General features: G+C 36.3%; 1 protein-coding gene across 1 annotated transcript in view; it reads left to right on the top strand.

The window, feature by feature from the left end:
* mgat4c (mgat4 family member C) overlaps positions 1–15,253 on the top strand; it is a 175,534-nt gene that overhangs the window by 124,469 nt on the left and 35,812 nt on the right. The gene's annotated exons all lie outside the window — the stretch shown is intronic.

Below are 15,253 nucleotides of genomic sequence, written 5' to 3'. Positions count from 1 at the left end.
TTATATCAGCATAGTAAAGGTTTGCACACTATTTTGTTTTCTATTTGGTTTAAGGACTCCTCACTGATCACTGTTTGGAACCAAATTCAGGGAGTTCATTCACAGCTGTTTTTTTAGCTTTATCCCTTGTGATTAAGAAGGATGTATTGGCTTAACTAGCTCAAACTTCCTCCGTTTTGAGTTTTATCCCCAGGCTATAGCATTAAAGATCAAAATGCCAAGTGCCTTGCAACAATTCCGAGTTCCAGCGGTATAATGCGGAGTGCATATAGTGCATAGAGACAAAATGCTTTCAATACATCTCTCTTATTCTGAAAGTAAACCTAAGTTTGTAAGAAGTTACAAACTACAGGCACTTTTATGCAGACCAGGCAGGAGAGAAAGATAACAGGCCCACATGTCTGTCCCGTGATGAGTGCAAGACCCATATATAGTCAAACCGGTGAGAATTAAGGCATACGCAATGTTATAAGGGGGGTTTGTATGATGTAGGGAGCCCAAATTGCTGGTGAAATCTGGTTCTTATCAAACCCTGTTCTTCTAGGTATCAGGGTTGAACTATGGCACAGTACCGTAGCACAGTGAGACAGTGACCTTGTTCACACAGACATGCAGGGAAAGAAATTCAGTTCTTCAACAGCCTACTATGATGCAGCTACTGAACTTTTTCTATGTTGGAGTATACTGTCCATTATGGGAAGTAGTATAATTGAGTCTGTTATGTGTATTTCTAGAGTTTCGACTGCACTTGGTACAAAAAAAGACAAACTTCGTCAACCACATCTATATGCACAGAATCAAACACATCCAATAAAGCCCCGTCTCAGCAGTATAGTTAGAGATTTTATAGAGATGTACAAGAGATTGTGCTATTAAAATACTACACAAGAAACATGTCGCCAGATGTTTTTCCTTTTGATTCTATGAACGCATAACTTGATTCCCATTTTTATAAACAAATTGTGAGTGAATCATCATTTTATCATTTACCTGCTGTGCTTTTGTGCTGCAGAAACAAAGCTGGTTAACATTGGATTGACACATCTCTTTACCATTAGGAGCAGCAACTGATGTATTCCAAAAAAAGAGATGTGTATATTCAAATCAACTTTTTGAAGTCTGGGCACCTCTCTCATCTTCAGTTGTGAAAAAACATGAACTAATTATGTTTGCAACCTTATCTTTTAACATTATCTTGCACATTTAATTGAAGAGACCTTACAGACATTACATTATTATGCTGCACCGATTCTATAGTCACTTTTCTTTAGTTTTTCCTGACTTTTAAATGTTTAAACACTGGGTGAAAGTGCATCTTGAAAACATCCATTCAATATTGTCCAATTATCATCATGAGGCAACTGGCAGGACTGCGTTGACTGAGGTCACACCAGTGTGGATGTGTTGTATGGCATTATTACAGATGCCTAATATATCAATGCTTTACATAGCTAGCAAAGTACCAAAAAACATAGCACTCCATCCATACTGCCAATTTCTGTACAAGTCTTTCAAAAATTACATCTCATAGAATCTAGAATAGTGTGGCTGTTCTCTCCTTAAGTAATTGAAATGCCATCCCATATGAAAGAAAACAGACACATCTAAAAAGAAAAAGTTCCAGTCTGTCCATACAGTAGACTTTAATTTGACCAACATTTAAAAAACAATGTTGTGAATAAATACAACGTGAAAAACACCTTACAAGCAGAGTAAGCCTCATTCCCTCTTATGGAAATCAATCAAACACTACATAAAAAACATTAAAGGAAGAGGCAGAACTTTTTAAAACAACAGCCCAGCCCTCTGCTTACCATCAGTCATCCCTAACATGATGTGATAATCTACCATGAATTTCCAGTTTGTACTGCATCTCCGAGGAGGCCCGGGCCAGACGGAGGAATGATACATTGTGCCACAAAAACCTTAGTCTAAAAGGAAGAAGTCCTAATGGACAGTCAACGCCATGGCAGTGATACGTTAACAACACTCAGCAAGTCCTTTTTTCGTGAAATCAGCCGTATGAAGGCTTTTGATGAAATGCCACAGCTAAGCAAATCTGTGACATAATTATATCCAGACTTTATAGTGAATAACAGTATTATAATTTCTGAACCCGTCTCATTTCAAAGGGCTGCTTAGCTCAAAGAATAAAGTTTGTTGTTTTTGCAAAGCAGAAACCTTTTTATCAGGTGGTGAAGACGTTTGGCTGTCATTTGTTATAGTGCCCTTGTGTGATAAATGAACTGTATAATTGCTATATATATATATATATATATATATATATATATATATATATATATATATATATATGTATGCATGTATTTAACACCTATGGGATCAATGGGAACTGCCCAGAAATGTGAACACGGATACAGAATACTAATAGGGATATACGGATACAGATACTAACAATGTTTTCATGCCTGTTATATCTCAGTACTAGCCCCCTGCATTTTATGCTACCTGCTTTCTAAGGCTGTACATCTTTCCTCCCAGTGCAAGGTGGTCAAGTCGCTGAATTAAACAACATATTGATTAATAATCTACTGATTCCTACATCTCAATTAATCATTCAGTTAATGAGCATCGGTGTGTTGATTAAATGGCAGCAGATGTGGACATTTATTTAAAGGTATATATGTATCCCTGTATAACTAATATTTCCTATTCAATATTATTTCTTAGAATGTTTCAGTTTACTAGTAGGAACACTTAATTTGTCAACAAAAGAGATTAAAAAAACAGCAACCCTGATTTCCAGGAACAATTTATGTAAAATACTGAACTCATAACACCATTGCTGTAACATATATATCACAAAGAACACATGGAAATAATAATGCAAAGTACAAGCCAAATGTACTGAATTTGTCAGTTAATCTTGAATAATGTGATTGTATGTCTTGTAACTGGCATTATCTGAGACAAATCCAGTCACATTATTAAAATGTAAAATCTATTTAAACATTTCACAACACCCTGTGTCACTGATGAGTAATTCAGAGAACAGATTAACTGTATCCGCTAATATTACTTTCGATAGTCCTTGAAGACAAACAAAATGGACAAAACATACTGAACTTTTGTAGTTTTATCTTTATCAGTTGCACAATTTTCTTCTTGTGCAAATCAGCAATTTCGAGTAGATACTTCCTTCTCAGTTGACCTGCTGTAGGAATTGTTTAGGCATTTATTACATGTTTGTTCAGAAATGCACGTCGTTTGGGATTATATTTTTTTCCCAGGGGAATCTTAGCTCAACCAAATGCCTCTGTCATAGCGGAAATAACATCTCGTAGGCATTCATAACTTTCTTTCCACTTATAGCCGTCAATCTCCGGCCTGTATTTCTGGTGAAAAATGTTGGTCTGTTGTTGACTTTCAAGTGTGGTCCAAAGATAAATTGCAAGTTTCGATATACAAAACACTAGGTGGATATCGTTGTGTGCATTCTTGGTTGTTTGCATGTTTTGGTCTCTGAATGTTTCTTTTAACAGAATGATTTATTAAATTACTACTTATACTCACCATAATTACTTTTTATTTTTCTAGACAAAGCATAATGTGTTGATATAATTGTGATTGTGAGTACTATAACAGGAGAGGCTGCAGAGACATCTAGGGAATAACAATTGAAATAAAAATGGAAATCACATTACCATATACCACACATTACCATTATACAACCAACTGACCACTTAAAGCCATACTATTGTAGAAGTCAAGGTCCTTATTCAAACAAATTCTCCACACACATGTCCATTTCATACAGGTGGAGAAGATCCTGGAGAGGAACCAGAAATAAAAGTTTAAAACAACGTATTCCACATTTGTATGAAAGAAGTAATTAAAATACAAGACACTCTGTAAAGCTTTACATTTAAGTTTAAATCGGATTGTTTACTTGCCAGGAATTACTATCAGTACAATTTAAAGGAAGTAAGTTCAGGAAAACATCATCAGTTTTAATGTTTTTACTTTACTTAACTCTTTAAGATACTATGTATAAACCATTATTCATTGAACTAGAATGTGATTGGAAAATCCTCAACATTTTCAGTGATTCTCCCAAGTTCCATATTTTCTCTGCAATGTGGTTAAATTGCTATTTTAGCAAACTTTTACACAAATAATTAATGAACTGATCATGTTATCATTTACAGTAATTGCAGGCTAAAATTAGAATGCAATTAGAATTAAGTGTAAAATAGGAAGAATAAAGTGTTTTTGTAACCCTTTTATATGAACAGAACATGGAAAGCTGCATGAGAGCCATAAGTCTATTCTGCCTAGTGAATCTTGGGCTTTCCTAAGAGATTCTTCTGCTCAAACCCCAATTTACAAACTGTATCTACATGGAAGACGGATTAACTCGGTGGACTAAAACTGTCTCTATAAATAATTTAAAAGGACAGTATTGGACTTTGAGAACTTAAACCAGAGTTTGAACTCAGCCCGCTGCTCACATGCATCATTAATATATTTTTACCATTTTCCCAGCAGTCTGCAGATGATAAGTGCCAGGTTCTAACTTTGGGCTGTCCCATTTAATAAATAAGTAAATACATTCAAAGTATTTGTCAATTTCACAGTCTATAATTCACAGATTCGTTTGTTTCGAAATGTGTCTTTATATTAGAACTACTGCACTCCAGTTTTCAAAGACTTATTATATCTGGCCTTGCCTTCTATTTCCCTTAATTTTAAAGCAATCAAACATGCCTTATTGAAATTCCACGCTGTGTGTCTGTGCTCAGGAAACAGTAGGCAAGTGTAAGATGTAAAAGTGTAGATTTTTGGAGGTCCGAAACAGACATACAAAAACTAAAGTAAACATCTAGCTCCTCTTTGAGCCTAAACTAAGACAGGTCCCTCATAAAGACAGTAAACAATAAAGACAGTATCAGCCACTGCTCACCACATCGTCCAGCAGGTCATCACAGTAGTTAGAGTAGTATATGAAGGTTTATCTACTTTGATCTATTATATATCTCAATCTTGTCTCAATCATTTTGAATTTAAATTTAGAATCCAACATAGGGCTACATGTACTAAAGGTTTGCACATGTTTAAGTGTTGTAAACGTGACGCAAACCAATCGGAAATGTCAACTGACATGAACTAAACAATGCAAAACATTTGGGTGGTTTACCGTGTTCTGCGTAAATAATTTGTATTTATAGAAATAGGAAACACTCTAATTCTGTGATTATCCACGGAATTTGTGATTCAAACTTAATAATCACAAATGTTGTAGCAAAGCATTATTTATTATTATTATCCAATTATAATATTTGTCGTAAGGAGATAGAGTGGCTATCCTTTATATCCGTACTGATGCTGGTATTCATTCCAACTTCACGGACACAGACGAGTGCAATAACCAGGCACAGATAAGGACCAGGGTGGTGATTGAGCGAACCTTTGTGGACTCAAGGCCAGGCTGGAGTTGTGTAGTCGGCTCTGCACAATCCAGCTGCTGCAATTTATTTCTTCAAATATTGCAAAGCTCATGCAATGCTTCCTAAAAGCATGTTGTTGAATAGATTTAAATCAGTATTTTGCAGCTGTCTTCATTAACATATTTTCTCTTAGTGCATCAGATCTTTTTCTTATTTTGCGACTCTGCCCAACAAAGACGCTATGTGTGGTGTTGGCAATGGGACTGGCCTTTCTTAGAATATCTGCCCTACAGTGTACATGTAATTATTTTGCTTCAAGATAAGAAAAACATTCAACTAATTTTAGCAGAGCTGTTGCATGTTACCAAGGCTTTCCATATTGTGTAAGTGCCAACCATGCATTTCTAAAAAAGCTAAATCGGCATGCATAATTTAAACAATGACTTTAACTGAAACTGTAGAGTTGTTTACAGAGCACAGTAAGAGAGTGAATCTCACAGTATGTGTAATGGGGTGTGTCAGTCCAAGCATTTGCTTTTTTGTGATGGACACTATGGTGTCAGTAAATACTGCAATATTATGAAGAACAATGCACTGACAGATTTGATGGTATGGATCCCAACATCAACATGATCGCACCGCATCACAGTTAGGAGTGTAACACTGTGGTTCAAGGAGAATGGCCTCATCAGATTGCTTTATTAATTCCACATATTTTTTTATTGGATGAACTCCTAAGGCAAGTTAGGTTAGAGGCCACAACGACTCCTCATTGAACTAGAAAACTGTGCTGCAGGGGAAATTGCACTGTATTCCCTCTGGCGATGCATTCCACATGATTAATATAATCGGTAAAGTCAGGAGCTGCTCCACAACATATGAGCATACCTGACTGATGGATTGTGTCTGTTGTATCAATACTTTTGGTAATATAGTGCAAATGTATCAGTCCATTAAAAAATAAAGAGACACAGGAAATATATAGATTTATTGTGGCCTACTCCAGCAAAACACCTGAACTGTGCTTTTTTTTTTTTAATGTTTACAACATTTTGTAGAAGGATACAAATATCCAACTTGATGCTGAATTTGACAAAACATCAATCTTCTTTTTGCCCATCCGAATCAGATTTATCTCTGTTTGTTTTATATTTAAATAAAATAATAAATAAGCATTATATTAATTATCGGTAACACATTACAATAAGTCTCCCTAGTTACAGTGTATTTACATAGTAGGTAGCCAGTAACTACATTTGTATTTTCGCATATGAAACAGTGTAATTACATATTATTACAATGTACTTAATGTGTAATAATGATTAAAGTTATATGTAACTACACAATGATCTGGTAAGGATGCCCATCGGGAGGCTACCTTTGTAGCTATACCAGGCATGACCCACTTTTTACACATTAAGTACATTACGTATATCATTAAGCATAATTACACTGTACTTATGAGTAACTACAGATGTAGTTACTAAGTACCTATTAGGTAAATACACTGTAACTAGGAAAACATTGTGAAGTGTTACCACATTATCCACTCAACATTGTCTGAGTTTTGAATTGCATCACATATGTATTTTAGTTTTATCTCAGCCACCTCAGTGGATATGAAAACATTTAAAATGTCAAATAAAAATAAATCAATGGAATAAAAAAATAAATCAATTTTGTAACCTTTGAATTTATAGGCAGAATCTGTCCTGAAAAGGCCTAAAGACAACTTTTTTTGCATTTTCATTAATATGTAATGTTGGTTTAATAAAAAAAAAAAAAAAAAAAAAAATAGTAAAGTCTGTAGAATTAATCAGCACATACATTATAACGGTTTTCCTTAAACTGTTGTTAAGCATTTATCCTTTACCACCCAATGTTTTCAGATATAATGGATATAAGTAAAAGCAAAGGTTTTTATTTTTATGGCACAGAACAGAAGTCCCTCATACTACAGGGGGTAGAAGAGAGGGGAAGTGATTATTCACTTATAAGTTTCTATTCTAGTCTGCTTATATACAGGAGCCAAGCACAAATTACCTAGACATCACAATCACACAAACCTCTTCTATTTCTAAAGTTAATGCTGGCCAAAAACCTGTAATAATGCTCCAGATGTTTAAAAATAATTGTGAGTGATCCATTGAATTATACATTGAACACATGCCTTTATATAAATATTTAAATATCATTGGCTTGACTAATTAGATATCACTTTTGGATTTAAGAAATATAATTCACCTTATACAAAATACATGTTTTTTTTTTAAATATATATCAACAATTCCTGACTGGTATGCAGTAGTTTTTATTTTGTTGGCATAAGCCCGTCTACAATTATGAAGAACAGATCACTCTACTACCCCACATGTCAGCCAACACAATGAACTATAATGTGTTTACCAAACAGCTTTGTTGTACAACATGTCTTGTTTAAAAAAAAACAAAAAGCATGTAATTAGAGGCAGCGAACAGGCTTTTTATGTAAGATTAATTGCACTTTGGAGCATACTTTTTCTTCATTATTATTCTGTGTTGTAAGTGGATTGACTGTAAGTATAATGCATATTCATTTATTGGAAGCTTGGTTGTTAGGAAATCAGCCAATGGTGGTTCAATGCCTGACATATGAGCATTGGTAATATTCATGAATATCTCAAAATCTGTCGCTGGCCGTTCAGCCGCACATGATAGAAATTGAGTGCATAACATACCTAGAGTGCAAATGATACTGAAGTGAAATGCACTGCATCATGAAACATGCAAAATGCCTTTTATGTTATTGTATGTTATACGTTATACTTGGACAAATTCCTTGACTTAGATTTGAAAATTATATATTCCAGAAATAAATATATTTAATTAAGTGTTCTTTCAGAATGTTATGTAAGAAATAACAACAAATGACAACAGCTCTATCAATGTATGTTTGTGTGTGTTACCCATAATTCACCAGGAATCAAATGCTGTAGTTAATACAGCTTTTAATGCTGTCTTGTAACCTGCATGCAATGTGGGAGTGTTTTGTTATGGAGAAGCAGTACCTGTGGTGATGAATAATGATGTTGGTGGAAATATCGCTGTGATCTTTGAAGAAAGGTGAGCCTTGTCCTCCCATCTCATTCAAAGCTTGTATAATGACAGTTTATCCACAGTTGTAAAGGGGGCCAGTTGACAGATATGAAAATAGCTGTGTTCAAACATATCTGCATCTCTCAGAATCATCAGCCCTACTTTCTAAGAATACCAATGTGTTTTGTAGCTTGTTTCTACCGATCTTTCTATCTATACCTTATATACCCGTTGTTGTTAAATGTATTCACTTGAATAGAAGAGGGAAATTCCCCCATAAATAAACAAATAAATACCTATAAATAAATGTATAATAAATACATATTAATTTTCTCTATATAATGCATATTAAGTATAAGGGTACGTTTAGCATTAAATATTCACATGCATTTTACTCATTGAAATCATATCTTTACAGGAGTGAATGTCAGTCAGATTTCTCTTTAAAGACAACAAGATGTGACCTAAATTTCCTAGAAAACAATATGACCACATAATTATTTGCTCCTTCGAATTATGCTAAAGATATTACAGTACAGTCTGTCCTACAATCGAAATAGCTCAAGTATGACTCTATACAGAAAACATACAGCCAAATGAAACATTAATTGTGCTAAACCTAAAAAAAAAAAGATTTGTCCTACCCAAACCAAATGCAGCCATAAGCACTGGAATAATAACTACATGTTCTGTCCATGGCAGTGTTTGCCTAGCAATTATATGTGACAGAAAAATAATTGTAAAAATGTAGAGTAACATAATAACACACTGCAGTCAACACAGCACATTTGCATTTTGTGCGTACTGACAGCACCAGAATTATCTGACAGATCTGCGCCTTAATATCTTCAGTAGTGCTTCAGTCTCTAGCTGTAGTCCCGTATATATCTCACAGCACGGTTAAATATAAGAAGGACAACAAAGTGTTCACCACACAGTGCATCACAAAACTCTGTTACCCTTATAAAATATACTCAGTTGTATGGCTGGGTATTAAAATCATATTAGTGTTGTTAATAAATGTGGCTTTTATTAGATATTGTAGTGTATTCTTTCTTGACTTCCTCTCGCCCATGTTAAACCGATTACTCTTGGCTGCTATATATATTTGAGGAAGAGTAGCAATATACCTCCTGAAACATTAATAATAAAAGCATTGGGGATATTACTGGCCCCTAATCCAGTGTGCTTCTTGGTAGTGAAGTCCACATTGCCTAACCTATTTCCCATCCATTATATGGATTATACCTCCTGTAAAGTTGCTTCAAAAAGCCTTTTATTTAATGAGTCAGATACCAGATTCTTTGGGGAATAACTTGGGTTCTTGCAGGGCCTTTTTCTGCTATTTCAGAATATTGAATACGATGTCCTACAAAGATGTGAACATGCTATCAAAGGTTAATAATATGTTAGTCTGCTGGATTCACGGGGTACCAGTATAGCTGTAGTATGAAACATAAATAATATGTTTATATATGTGTGTGTGTGTGTGTGTGTGTGTGTGTGTGTGTGTGTGTGTGTGTGTGTGCATATGGCATTTAACAATGCTGTGTGAATAAACTCCAGTACATTAATCAAGCATGAAGCACATCGCATTTTGCATCTCTGCGGAAATAAGCATATTATTATATCTATAATAATAATAATAATTATTATTATTATTATTATTATTATTATTATTATTATTATTATTATTATTATAACAATAACAATAGTTTATTGTGTTTGTACTGCTGATCCCTTTTATATTTTGTTAAAATAATGGTAACTCTAGTTTACTTAATTACAAAAGGAAATACAAATGACCATTATTTTTCCTGTACTATTAACTTTACTCTGAATAAGTTACTGAAGGCTTTTAACATGAATAATGCTTACTGTAAGTTTCTAAGGAGTGCAGAGAGGAATCATAGATGGCAAATTAGACAACCTTATCGAACTAGAAAAGTTATTCTGCTACAAGCAGAAATGGCATTGAACAGAAGTGCGCTTGTTAATTAAAAATGTAATTGCTTTACAGCTGAATAAGTGCTTCTCTGATTAATTCCCTCAAATTATTACCTTTGTAAAAAACTGTTCCTTTACCTAGCTGTAGAGAAGATAATTAGACTTTTATTCTTGAAGCATAACTCCAGAAATTTGGTGGATAACTATATATAGTTATTTTCCCTGAAGATAGGCCTGGCAACAGCATGTAAACTCATACAGATCTCACAGTCGGGTGCATGTAGCTTACTGTATACAAATAAGAAGCAATACACTTTTAACATCTGTTAACGGTGCCTTCAGAACACTCATTAAAACACTCCAAAATAAGAGGTAATAAAGCGATGCTGCTCAGCTCTTATAAGAACAGGGCTGGTTGTAATGGAGGGTAAAATGCTACTACTCTGTGGAGGTATGGCATGTGTCGAATGTCGAGCCGGAACACGAGGCCTGTCTGGAAGTCCGGGAGCTGCTGTGGGAGCCAGTCTGTCCCGTGATGCTGACTGAGCGTCTGAGGCACAAGTGCTGTTGGATGCAGTGCAGATGTGACCTGGGGCATTGCTAGACATAAAGATCTAATGGGGCACAGGTCCCCCATTACTCATATGAGTACTACAGAACATAAAAATGTGTTTATTTTCTCTGCAATTCCATAGACTTGACAGAGGTTTGATGCTTTTTCATCTGATGTTTGAGACCTGACTCTGACGGCTGAGGATGTAGTTTGTTTATCAAGTCTTACCTCCCTCAAACTCATCTCTCCTTTTTGCTTCCCTGTCCCTGCTTCGTCCAAAGAATTTTCTGATGTCCATCTACAGGAGCCAATAATGTTTGAGTCAAAATAAGATCTTCTGTATTATTTAGAAACATACTTTAATTTTGTCATGTTTTCATAGCCTACCTCAATTCTGACTTGCATGCCGACTCCTGGACTTCTGTGTGCGCTGCAGTGGCTATTATAGCAGCACACAGGTGCGCGGACATGGATTTCTGTGCGCACGCATCAGTTTGTGTTTTTGGTTAAACTGCGATGCTTTTACAAACATTGATTGGGTTACCGTGCCCCAGTAAAAGGGGTCTAGCGACACCCATGGATGTGACAAAATGTAGGGTCCTGTAAGGTTTCTCTGGACACAGCGGAGGAAGGCCGCCGGAGACCCTGTGTGCTCCATCTTCGAGGAGAGAAGACAAGGCACTGCGGAACCATTAAGAGGTGCCTTGGATATGATGGTGTGGGAGACGTTCTTTAGTCACTGAAAGTCCTCAGACGTGCAGTGTGCAGCGCCGGCCGATGTGGATGTTAGACTTTAACACTCCAACCATCGAGACACTTCACAATCTAATCTGGTGTGGCTATCAGGAGGTGAGCTGTTTGCTCAGGGACCGACTTACACCTCTAGTGCACTGTGTTTTACCTGTCCTGCCCCATGCAGAGGCTTTATTGAGACTTAGCACAGGAGAGCACAGTGTAATGCACTGAGGCACTGGGCTTGCACTGCAGTTGTACCATGTGTGCCCAAGCTTAACAAATCACGGGCAAGCAATACTATACATTATTATTATCATTATTCATATAAATACATATATATATATATATATATATATATATATATATATATATATATATATATACACTCACCTAAAGGATTATTAGGAACACCTGTTCAATTTCCCATTAATGCAATTATCTAACCAACCAATCACGTGGCAGTTGCTTCAATGCATTTAGTGGTGTGGTCCTGGTCAAGACAATCTCCTAAACTCCAAACTGAATGTCTGAATGGGAAAGAAAGGTGATTTAAGCAATTTTGAGCGTGGCATGGTTGTTGGTGCCAGACGGGCCGGTCTGAGTATTTCACAATCTGCTCAGTTACTGGGATTTTCACGCACAACCATTTCTAGGGTTTACAAAGAATGGTGTGAAAAGGGAAAAACATCAAGTATGCAGCAGTCCTGTGGGCGAAAATGCCTTGTTGATGCTAGAGGTCAGAGGAGAATGGGCCGACTGATTCAAGCTGATAGAAGAGCAACTTTGACTGAAATAACCACTCGTTACAACCGAGGTATGCAGCAAAGCATTTGTGAAGCCACAACACGTACAACCTTGAGGCAGATGGGCTACAACAGCAGAAGACCCCACCGGGTACCACTCATCTCCACTACAAATAGGAAAAAGAGGCTACAATTTGCACAAGCTCACCAAAATTGGACAGTTGAAGACTGGAAAAATGTTGCCTGGTCTGATGAGTCTCGATTTCTGTTGAGACATTCAGATGGTAGAGTCAGAATTTGGCGTAAACAGAATGAGAACATGGATCCATCACGCCTTGTTACCACTGTGCAGGCTGGTGGTGGTGGTGTAATGGTGTGGGGGATGTTTTCTTGGCACACTTTAGGCCCCTTAGTGCCAATTGGGTTTCTGACCATGTCCATCCCTTTATGACCACCATGTACCCATCCTCTGATGGCTACTTCCAGCAGGATAATGCACCATGTCACAAAGGTCGAATAATTTCAAATTGGTTTCTTGAACATGACAATGAGTTCACTGTACTAAACTGGCCCCCACAGTCACCAGATGTCAACCCAATAGAGCATCTTTGGGATGTGGTGGAACAGGAGCTTCGTGCCCTGGATGTGCATCCCACAAATCTCCATCAACTGCAAGATGCTGTCCTATCAATATGGGCCAACATTTCTAAAGAATGCTTTCAGCACCTTGTTGAAACAATGCCATGTAGAATTAAGGCAGTTCTGAAGGCGAAAGGGGGTCAAACACAGTATTAGTATGGTGTTCCTAATAATCCTTTAGGTGAGTGTATATATATAGGTATTTATATGAATAATGATAATAATAATGTGATAGCGAACAGAAGTGAAGCCAAAGCTTTACACCACATGGAGTAACAATAATATAGTAATATTTTGTTAAGCCTGGTGCACTAGCAATTCGGAACTTCTATAGAAGTTTTTACTGAATTCATATAAAATATTAAGATGGATAAATGTTCCTGGTGCTCAAGAGTCTCAAGAGGATCCTCAGGGAAGAGCGGCAAAGAGAGGCAGTTCCACTGTGCGTGAGGGATTTTATAAAAGCAGAAGAGGGCTGTTTGAGGGACAAGTAAAATGGCCAATAGACAGCTTTGTTATACAAATGCATTCATCAAGGTCCCATTATGACACAGACCCCGTCCCCTGTGGGTTGTATTCTCAACTGGAAAGCTAACATTAGTTGTGGGAATTGTATAGATCATGACTAGCATCAAACTTTGTAGATTTCTTTGGAGCCATTAGTTAACATCAATTTTTTCATGAGTGACAATTGTTTGGAGAATTAAAAATAACAGGTTTCCCTTCTGTTCAGCACAAAGGGAATGGGAAATCTCAAACCGTGCTGGTATATAATTTGCTTATAGCAATTTTTTAGCAGGGCCATATGGACATTCTCTTTTAGTTGTTGGCAATCTTGAGATGTTGTGGAGAAAATGGGCTCGAGGGTATTTAAGGCATGCATAAAGTGAAACTTATTTTACTTTGAAGCCCTCTTCTCTCTGTGTGTGTCTTTATCTTTTAATTAAAATGTATTATAAAAAGAAGCAGAATAGCAAAAGGGAATACAGCCAGAATCCATGTATTTAACAAGGCTAGAATCAATGTATTTTGTGAAATTTCCAAATGTTTAGGAGCTTGGGGTCTGAAGTAGGTCAATGGGAAAACTATCTGCTTGGAGCTCAGGTATGACTGTAGAGTGCAGACAACATTGGTTTCAAATCTGAGCAATTACATACCCTGCTCTAACTCATGCTGTTGCAGGCTTTGAAGTAATTTAATTTAGTTTAAAGTGCTGTATGTTCTGCATACTTCACATGCATTTTTGTATAAACCAGATATTATAGATAGCTATATACTGTGCCTACAGAAAGTCTACACCCTAATTAACTTTCACATTTTCACATTTTGCTGCCACATATTTTCATTCAATGAGGATATGTTCCACTTATCTACACATCTTACTCTAAAGTAGAAAAAAAAACTTTTTTCTTGTGAAAATATGTATATATTAAAAATACAAAACTGAAAAATTGGATAAGTCTCCACCACCCTGAGGTAATACTTGGTGGAAGCACCTTTGGCAGCAATTACAGCTGTGAGTCTGTTGGTCTAGTTCTCTACCTATGTTACACACCTAGATTTAGCAATATTTGCAAAGTAGTCATTGGCCTCTTTGTAGTCTCTCTGATCAGTGTCTTCTTCTTCCTTGGTCATCCAGTTTGGAGGGATGGTCTCATCTAAGCAGGGTCTTGGTGGTGCCACAAATCCTCCACTTCATATTAATCTTCTTGACCATGCTCCAAGGGATATTCAAGATCTTTGATATATTTTTATGCCCATCCCCTGATCTGTGACTTTCAACAACTTTCTCCCAGAGCTCTTTTGAAAGCTCCTTGGTGCTCATGGTTGAGTCTTCACTTTGAAATGCACAACCTAGCAGAGGGAACCTACAGGAACTGCTGAATTTATCCTGAAATAATATGAATCACTATAATTTAACATGGGCGGAATCCACTTCATTTGGTGTGTGATTTTGGTTATACCTGAGATCATTTAGGATTGCTATTATAAGAGGGGTGGACACTTATCCAACCAATTTTCATTTTTTATTCACATTTCAGTTTTTATTCTTAATTCATTTTCTACACATTTTTAATTTGGAAGTTGTGGAGTACAGTGTGTAATGAAACAGGTGAACATTTTAAAACGTGGGGGTGTAGACTTTCTATAGGCAA

This window comes from Amia ocellicauda, chromosome 15 (assembly GCF_036373705.1).
Source record: "Amia ocellicauda isolate fAmiCal2 chromosome 15, fAmiCal2.hap1, whole genome shotgun sequence".
NCBI lineage: Eukaryota > Metazoa > Chordata > Actinopteri > Amiiformes > Amiidae > Amia > Amia ocellicauda.
Note: the sequence above shows the minus strand (reverse complement) of the source record. Positions and strands in the feature narration are given on the sequence as shown.